At 32.7% G+C, this 9,841-nt stretch overlaps 1 long non-coding RNA gene across 1 annotated transcript; it reads right to left on the bottom strand.

The window, feature by feature from the left end:
- Window positions 1-819: 819 nt before the first annotated feature.
- Window positions 820-3,108, bottom strand: LOC122608542. The gene is made up of 3 exons (XR_006325243.1): window positions 2,738-3,108; window positions 1,364-1,813; window positions 820-893 (listed from the first exon to the last, which is right to left on the bottom strand). It is a non-coding gene; the product is annotated as an uncharacterized LOC122608542 (long non-coding RNA).
- Between the last annotated feature and the right edge of the window lie 6,733 nt (window positions 3,109-9,841).

Here is a 9,841-nt window from a genome sequence, read left to right as displayed (position 1 = left end):
CATCTTTTAGTATACACAATAGTACATTTCATTTATTTATTAATGATTAATTAGTCAATAATTATAAACTAGATCAATACCCGGTCGTTGACTGAGTTAGAAACAATAAAATATAGGAAACATGTCCAACATTATCTGTGAAGAGTGAATTAACGAAAGTATAAATATCCAATTTTTATTAATAAGGCATAATACAAAACATTGGAACCCAAACATAATAGTTGAAAAACAATCGAAATCTGACAAGATTATCATTTGTGTGCCGCCACTGTAATAGAATCTTCAATAGTTGACCTTAGAAGCTTTAGAGTTCAGACCTATATATTTAATACCCTCCAACCTTGTTCATTCTTGAACCATAAAATAGTTTTGTTGCAAAAGTAAATTGTGTAATTATTTAGTGACTGAGACACAGATCACAATGGTTTTGCCATATAGGACATTTAAAAGCTAAATCACATTAAAAATAAATAGATAAGGAAAAGCAAGAAACCATGATTACCAATTTAAGTGTACCTCCATAGTCATTAAGCTTTGCAAATTGAACAACCAATATAGCATGGCTAGTGGAACCTGCCTTAGCAAACGGTCCTTCAAGTTGTTCAGCAAACACACACGTATCAGAAGTAGAAATAAAGTTAACATACATATTAGGCAACTACGCACTCTAGACCAGTTGCCCTATGGAAACGGATTTTATAAAGTTGCCATTTTAGAAAGTAGCCGATCAAGTTGCCTATACATGGACTACCATGTAAAGGGATTCACACACATATAACAAAGGTAATCCGCAAGATGTTGATTTGCTGGTTAGGCTGAACCAGCCTAGTCATTACTCCCTCATCCTAGTCATTAGTCCCTTGCTGGTCAGCATGGTCACAACCCTACCCGGCCTAAACAACATTGAAAAAAAAAAGTTAAAATTTTGACCAGTTCCAATTTTGCCATTACCCAGCCGTAACCCACACATTTTGCAACCTTTAATTTACCCAATCTCACTGGTGGTATATGAGGTGACCCTTCAATCAATAGGGCATGGGTTCACTTGATAGGCCACTTGTAAATATGTATTGATTTAGTGCAGATATGTCAACAATAGTTAAATAAAGCAACACAAACACATTCAACCACTCACCCCAAAGGCCAAACAGTACGTTATGTTATAGCTAACAATTTGCAAAAAATTTCTAAATCACAGTCAATTTCAAACGCACATTCAAACACCCCATATATATAATAGCAATGTATAACAAAAATTTTCCTACATTTATCAACAGATTTCACTTCCTCATAAATCAACTTTCTATTTTTTTTATCGTGTGACCAAGCCAAGAAAAAGAGAAGAACGAAAGATCTAGAGTACCTTTCATGAACATTAGGTGTGAAACGGCTCTTGGGGGTCCATTATTTTGGTCAGATATGGTTAAAGAATGGCCCAAAACTAAACTTCAAGTTGTAAATATGGACAGTTCCCATGTCACTGGAACAACTAGCCTTTCTGCCGTTGAAGACAAAGAAAGACGTAAATACCTGCTCTACCTACACCGCTCCTGACCTGTATTCAGTGTGTGTCATCAGTTATAAGCCATAACGCCATATCAACATTGGTAATGCAATATGTATTGCTAATGTAACGCCATATATTTGTGGTGATATGAAGAAAACAAAAGGGTATATCACAGACCTGCAAGCTTTAGATGAGGGACAATTTCCTAGTATCTACTCAATACCTCCTCGATGAAGAAAACAAATACCTTTTATTAATTGGATCTTGTGTTTTAGAATCATGAGTCATGACATATCCCTTTGGCATCTGCATTTACCACAGCCATGCCATGAGCAAAATATTGCAACAAAATATCAAGAATTTACCAATTTACAAACCTAGAAAAGCCAATAACTTATTCATGTATCATAATTTGGCAATAAGTTAACAAACATAATGCATCTATACCATGAAAATTAAACACGCATACAAATCTAAATATTCGAACCAATAACATAACAAAAATTAAACATAATGCACCTATACAAAAACCTTGAAATCTGGATACAAACCTAAACTAAATAAAATATATGAAGAAACAGTATGCACATCACCTATTATTTTCCTTAGGAGGCAAAGCAATTAAAAAAACCGGACATGTGTCGTGGTTTTTGGCCGTAGTTAAAAATGCCGGCAAGTGTTAATTCAAATCCAAAGAGATATCAAATTTAATGAAGGCGGGAGGATATGAGATGGAGAGGGGAAGGGTTTTTGGAGGGTGGAGCGTAGAGAGAGGAGGGGAACGGGGAAGTGTTTGGCGCAGTGGTGTGACCTGGTTTTTAGTTTAAACGGCTAAGATCATTTGTTGTATTTTATTTAGATGGTTATGATTATGTGATACTAATATTTTTTTCTCTATGCTCTGGTAGCCATAAATATATATATAATTTCATATAAACCAACATTCTCAAGGAAAATCCCAAATGAAAATCATAGAAATTACCAAATTAGTGCTATGAAAAATCACACGATATTTTACGTACTCAACTGATACAAATTTGTAAAATGACAATCTGATTATCAACCTTTTACTTATGGTAAGACCACTTCTAACACAAATCAAACTACATAATATCCAAAACTTTAGGTGAAATATATATATATATATATATATATATATATATGATGCAAACAACTAATGATTATAAAGAATACAAACATGGGAAACAAAAGAAAGAAAACAAAACTCACTGTAAATAATTGGTAAAGACGACCCCGAACACCCAGACCCCCATTTTCTTCCACTCGCTGGATGGTTGTGATGGCGGCGTGCTTTGTTGTGGTCGTTGGAGATACGAAAGGATTCAGGAAGGAAGGGGACACCGGATAATCAACAGAGAAAGGGTCGTGATTGGCGGGATGGTGCTGATGATTGGAGGTCGTGATCGTCGTGGTATGCGATGGTGATGGGGTTTGGGGGTCGGATAGAGAGACAGAGAGTGAGGGGTTTTTGTAGAGACGCATCCTCTTTTATATTTTTAAGGGTTCAGATTAAATTATGAATGAATTTGGATGGTTGAGATGAGAAGATTTTTTTATTTTTTTCTCTCAGCTCTCGGAGCCATATATATATATATAATTTTATTAGTCCATGAAATACATGGGTTATACTTTTAAAAAATTTCAAGTCCTATAATAAATGTCCTATGTAGCTAGATTAATTAAATCAAATCTATAAGGGGGAGGGATTGAGATTCCCTAAAGTTAATCACAACTTTATTGGTAAAGTTGTAGATCTTAATCATTGATTTAAAATCAAGGTTCAAAATTCAAAGATGAATTTTGAATATTGACATTTGATTTCAATCCAAAGGTCAAGATGCTTTCAACTTTACCAATAAAGTTGAAAGCAACTTTAGGGGATCTCAATCCAAGGGGGAGGGAGTGGTCATTCCATAACCAAACTTTTATCAAATTTTCACTTTATCACTCTCCATTAAAAATCTCTACTTTATTTTTCCTCAAACTTTACCAAACTTCACTAAAATATTGACATCACTTTCACCGAATGTCACCAAACTTGTAAACACTATTTCCACATCATATTTTTATGTCATTTATTTTTAATACATAAAATCAAAAACTATATAAATTAAAACATCTAAATAAATATAAATACAATCAATAATAAAATAAAATAAAAATACAGGGGCGACTAAAATGTAATTAATATAAAAAAAAATATAGTTTCAAAATTTGTATAGTATCAAATCATAGGGACTAAAATGTAAACGATAAAGAAAAAAAATCTTTTAAAGAAGAAAAGATAGAGGCACCCATATAAGTATTTCCAATAAATATATTTAAATTCTAAAATAGTAATATAATGGAAAAGCATTTTGTGATTACTTCAAAATATTAGAAAAATGGTATATATAAATTAATATATAGATATATATATATATATAATTATTAAAACAGTAGTTAATCGGACGATTCTAGAGCCTCCCGAACTTCAAACTAGCTTATAATATTGCTACATAGGATTGAATCCTATGTGTCATCTCCATATTTTTTTTACAATATTTATAAGAATAATAATAAAATAGTGAAATATACAACAAAGTTTAGAAAATCATGGATATTATTTAATTTGTTAACTATGCATTCAATGCAATACTCCGTATCCTTTGATTTTATTTTTCTTTTCTTTTGATTTGGCTATTTTTAATTAATATATATAAAGATATAAAGAAATTATATATTCTAAAATCTAAATTTCATTAATCACGAAATTTTAAATCTATACAAAATAAAAATAAATTTAATTACCGGATGTTTAAATCATGTGTCCTTATATATTAACAAAAATGATGGTGGATGAGAGCCCATGAATATTTAGAAAGTCCACTCACTAATACATACATATACATCATGATATATACAGATATCAATCACAATGTTTTTAAGACCATTGAAATATAGTTTGAGCTTAAATATGTTTATATAAAATTGTTCCTTGAAATTGATAATTTTTCTATATATGTGTTTTTTTTTTACATTTTCATTAACAACTAGATATTGTAGATACTTGATCGAATAATAATTTTTTGAAATGTCATTATACAAAAGAACTAAATACACTCATTCTTGTGAGTAATAAATATGGGTTTTTCTTTCTTTATGTTATTTACTTGCTTATTTTACTTTTCTACTTTGTAGATTGTAACGTTAGATATTATTTTAAAATTTTTATTCATATGGCTACAAAAATAAACAATACATCAAAACTATATATGATAACTAAATCACATTATCAATATCAATATTAAAAGTTTTGAAAAATCAATTGTTATCCTAGCATTATTAAGTCATCCACCTTAATTTAAACTCTCTTTAAACAATATATTTCATTAACGATATTTTAACTAGCCGCACATCGTGCGGGTAAAAGACCTAGTATATATATATATATATAACTTCCATTGCCATACATATTAAAAATGGAAAAAAAAGGAAAAAAAAAAAAGAAGGAACACCTATGTTTTTAGTCATTAGTGGCCCCTCACAACCCCTATTCCATCCCCTGTCTCTTTGGTACTGTTTGCCGAAATTCACACCTTCTCTCCTTCGGCGTAACTTGGGCGGTGGTGTTACTACCCGCCGACTTGGTCCATGGGTTTGCCGAATACCATTGCTTCCCGCTTACATATATAATACTTACATAGTTACATTTACTAAATACTAAGTTGAATGTAAGTACACATTTTATGAGTCATTAACCACATTCAAATCAAACATATGAGGATGTCCTCATAATATTTTTTTTTAATGGGGTTGCTTCACAATGATAGGATTGATTAAGAGTGTTTTTCTTGAGTTCTAAAACCATGTTTTTTTGGAGGCTTTGGACAACAATATCAAGTGTAATCTTATTGACTTCAAGTGTAGATTTTACAATCTATTTATTAGATGTTTACATATATAAAGATCATCTAATTTTTATAATATATAATTATATATTCACTTTCGTCATAACATTATGTTTATTGCATGTCATTTACGATAAATAATGTTAGAAAATAAAATAGACCGGTGCAATGCACGGGTTTCACCTAGTTTTAAATTGTTATCCATACAAGCAATTGCAAACTCGTTGTCTATAGAGTAGGTCATGAGTTACTTTACAAGTTATGTTTGTGTCAATCAATGAATCAATCTTGCTATTCGCGAATGAGACGAGGACCTCACATATATATTATATATATACTTAAAACCAGTGCGTGAGTATGCGTGCAACTCACAAACGGGTATTTTTTAAATCTTTTTTCTTCCTGCTTTTTCTTTGACCGTCTACACATACTTTACTTCCTTCCCACTTTTGTCTTCTATGTAATTAAGCGTACAAGTTACAAAACATAATATACAAGCAATCAAGCCGGAACAACCACCGATTTTTTTCCCTTCTTTCTTCTGTCGTGAGCACCAACGTTGTTATCAATCATCAACAACTAAAAAATGAACATCTCAACCAGATTCATATATATACAAACATAAAACACATAATATGTCAAAAACATAGAAAAATATCACAACTTTATATATCGAAAAAAGATAGAGAAATTGGTAACCTTTACTATCAACTATCGATTTCTTCAGATTCGAAGCTATTGTCTTCTTCGGCAAGTTCCCGGCAAACCACTTCAAAGACATAGACATATTATATATCGAAAAGACGGAGTAACGGACTAATGGCACACCTTTATATATCGAAAACACATAAAAATAGCGCATCTTTAGCGTTGGGTGAGTTTCCGGCCAAACACTCCGAAAAAATTTCATGTCAAAAACCCTAACTAATTTTGAGATTTCATAATCAAAAGAACCTGGATCAATATAGATTATAATAAACACAAGGGTTCAAGCATCATACTTAAAGCTATGACCATGATTAAATCTGTTAAAACCGGACTCCGATAAAAGGACAAAAACTTAATTGGTTGTGATGTGTGTGTGTTAAAAGAGGAAAAAGAATAAGAAAGAAACTGATAAAAGGAATAGAAAAACAAAAGCACAAAACCCACCGTTTTGTAAAACCAGGTGTGTAGTGGATAGGAGGAGTGGAAACGTTGACGTGTGTTAGGTTATACCTATAACTTTTCTTTTTAATATTTATTTATTTAAGTTACGGAGTACGGAGTAATTTTGGGTAATTGATAATTGGGCTTTCATGGGCTTGAGGCCCAATATATGGCCAACACCTTTTAATTGTCATTTGTCCATCACTTTCACTAAATGTAAAATATAGTGACTCATCTGATTTATTTTTCCTATCAGTTGCTATATTTCTTTTGTATAGCAACGAAGGTGTGTTTGTACAGTTTGCGACTTATACAAAATTTACGTTATTTAGTGACAAACATGACTAAGTAATTACTCATAATACTATAATTTGTTTTTTATCTTATAATAAATAAAAAATACCTTTTAAATATTCTTTTGCAACACTTTTTTTTGTTCGTTGTATACCTTTTTTTAGGATTCATATTTCATACGCTTTGTAATTTACATTTATCGTTATGTATATATCACGAGTTTATAAACGTTGTAAATTTTAGGTATCGCTGTGTCCCGGGGCAAAGCCCGGGCACAAATACTAGTTTGTCATTAATTGATGAATTACTAGGTAAAGAGATAATGTTTTTCAATGTTGCAATTGGTTCAAGTGGATGGTTTTCGGAGGTTCAATTCAACTTTCCTTTCAAAGTTATTTCAATGTTACACTTGGTTTATCTATACTATATTATAAAAGAAATAGTCCCTTTTATTTATGAAAGTATTAAAAATATGTAATACTTTTACTTAGCACCCCTTAAAATATTTCAACATACACTACCCCATAACATTAATGATTAATTTACACTAACAATCCTTTATTCTTTGATAAGCCTCAAATTGTACATGTTTCCCTACACCGAATTGGACGTTTTGTACTAGTTTTATAGCCATTTATACTTGTTTTGTGGTGCATTATGGTATTTGCAAGTGGTTTCAGGCCTAAAACAGGTATATTGCCCCAAATGGTAGAAAATAGCTCAGAAGTGGTCCATATGCACTAACCAAAGAAGAACGAAGCTGAAACGGCAAATCCCTGCAAGACCTTGCGGCGCGAGGAGGGTGACTCGTGACGCGAGCCAGGGTAATTCAACCCAGTCGCGGCGCGAGAAAGGACCCTCGCGGCGCGATTTGTGGATTTTCAAGACAGAACTTTTCACTGAAGTCCCTAGCGGCGCGATAAGGCCCTCTCGCGGCACGATCCAGGTTTTCAACCCAGTAGCGGCGCGAGAAGGGACCCTAGCGTCGCGAGTTGGGCACTTTCGAAGTCAGAACTTTGGCCTGAAGGAGCTAGCGGCGCGACCCAAGACCCTAGCGGCGCGAGTTCTGCCTGACATCACCATTTTCTCTCTCCTGGGGTATAAATACCATCCACCACTCCACCCAAACCCTAGTCTGGGACATTTTCAGCTCACACACTTATACTTCAGCCGTTTTCAAGGTTTTCAAGAGTTTTTCACTACTCCAACATCATTTAAAGACTTGAAGATTAATTTTAGCTATTGTTACTCATTGTAGCTCGATTGTAACTTCGGTTTGTATTTGTTCTCTATATTGGGTACATCATGTCTTCCTTTCTACTTCAATCTTTAGCTTTTAACATTATGAGTAGCTAAATCCTTATACATCTATGAAGATAAAGTGAAACAATTAGTTATGGTTGCATAGTATTTTGAATTCAAGTTGGTTTTACTTAACATTTTGTCTTCTTCCATTTAGATTTGTGTTCTCGGTGATATTTGTGTTTTTCAATAGTGGTACTAGTTGAATGCAAGTATTATTTTAGTTGTTTGTCTATGAACAATTTTTGCTAGGTCATGATATGATAGTAAAGAATATAAGTTTAATAGAAATTACTTTGTTAAGTGAATTTAACGGTTGGTGGTACCACGTTTCTTTCACAAAGATTAAATTGTTATTTAAGTAGTCAAACAAACTAGTTAGTTCAAGGAAGTGTAATAAGGTTGGTGGTACCACTTGTTGCAAGGAATTGAATTGATTAGGTGATTGAGTCGATTTTACAACCGGAGTGCACGCCGGGTGTGTTTTAGTCTTGTCACGATTATTGTCACCAACAATATTGAATTTTGAGCTTAAACCATATGCAACCTAAACTTCTTGTGTAGCGGATTTGACATAGATGGCTTTTTAATTATTTGTTACAACTCAAACTATTTTCGCATACTCTCAATTGACACCGGTTGAGTATTTAATTTATTTTACTTGTCGATTAATTAGCTTTCTGAAACGCAAAGTGACAACTCGGTCACAAACCAAACTTTCTCTTGATTTACATTTTTACAACCTTAAGTACAACATTTAGTCCTTGTGTTCGATCCTGGTCTTACCCATTAACTATATTACATACGAACGGGTACACTGCCCGTAAGTGTGTGGTAGACAGTAAACGGTAGATCTTGTTATAAATTATTAAACTCGATTTCACACATCATTCTTTAATATACTTTCATTAACCATTTACATCAATTATACACACCACTCGACGCCGTCTCCACCACCAACACTTGACCCCCCACTACAACGGCATTGTCATGACCATCGCCGCATTGCGCGGGTAACATGCTAGTTCATATGTAACAAAGTTTGCTACTTCAACTTATAGATTCCTTGACAATGCCTAAGATGTTTCAACTTCAAATCACGTTCTACTGTTTATTTTTTTTATGAGAAAAGTACCCACGCGTTGCGGCGGTGAGATGGTGGGGTGATAGGTCATACAATGTAATAGGTCATAAGAGGTGATAGGTCATAGAGTGTGATAACCAAATTACTTAGCCGTACGGAATCCGCCCTCAAATTTAAAAATTCGTTGAAAGTATGTCGAATGACATCTCTAATGAAAGAACATGAAATTTTTAGAACACCCATATACTTTTTATAATTTGTCAATGTACGGTTTTTGAAATAAAAATTTTTGAATGAATTAGAGGAATAAAATAATTTATACTATAAGAGAGAAAAATGAATGGTTGAAATTTGATGGGAGAGAGAAAAATAAGTGGTTGAGATTTCTTCTAATGAAATTATGAATAAGTGAGATGGGTATTTTGTTAACTACTTAAAGTTGAAAAAAATGGAGGGAACAAATGTTTTATATTGTAGTGTATATATATATATATATAGGAATATAGGGCTGTCGGGTATCTAAGTTTAGGTGTGGAACACTCACATATTGTTTTTAATCCATATAGGCCCGTGCATTTATTTATTAAAAAAAAA

This window comes from Erigeron canadensis, chromosome 7 (assembly GCF_010389155.1).
Source record: "Erigeron canadensis isolate Cc75 chromosome 7, C_canadensis_v1, whole genome shotgun sequence".
Taxonomy (NCBI): domain Eukaryota; kingdom Viridiplantae; phylum Streptophyta; class Magnoliopsida; order Asterales; family Asteraceae; genus Erigeron; species Erigeron canadensis.
The sequence above is the reverse complement of the archived record's forward strand: the minus strand, read 5'-3'. Positions and strand labels throughout refer to the sequence as shown.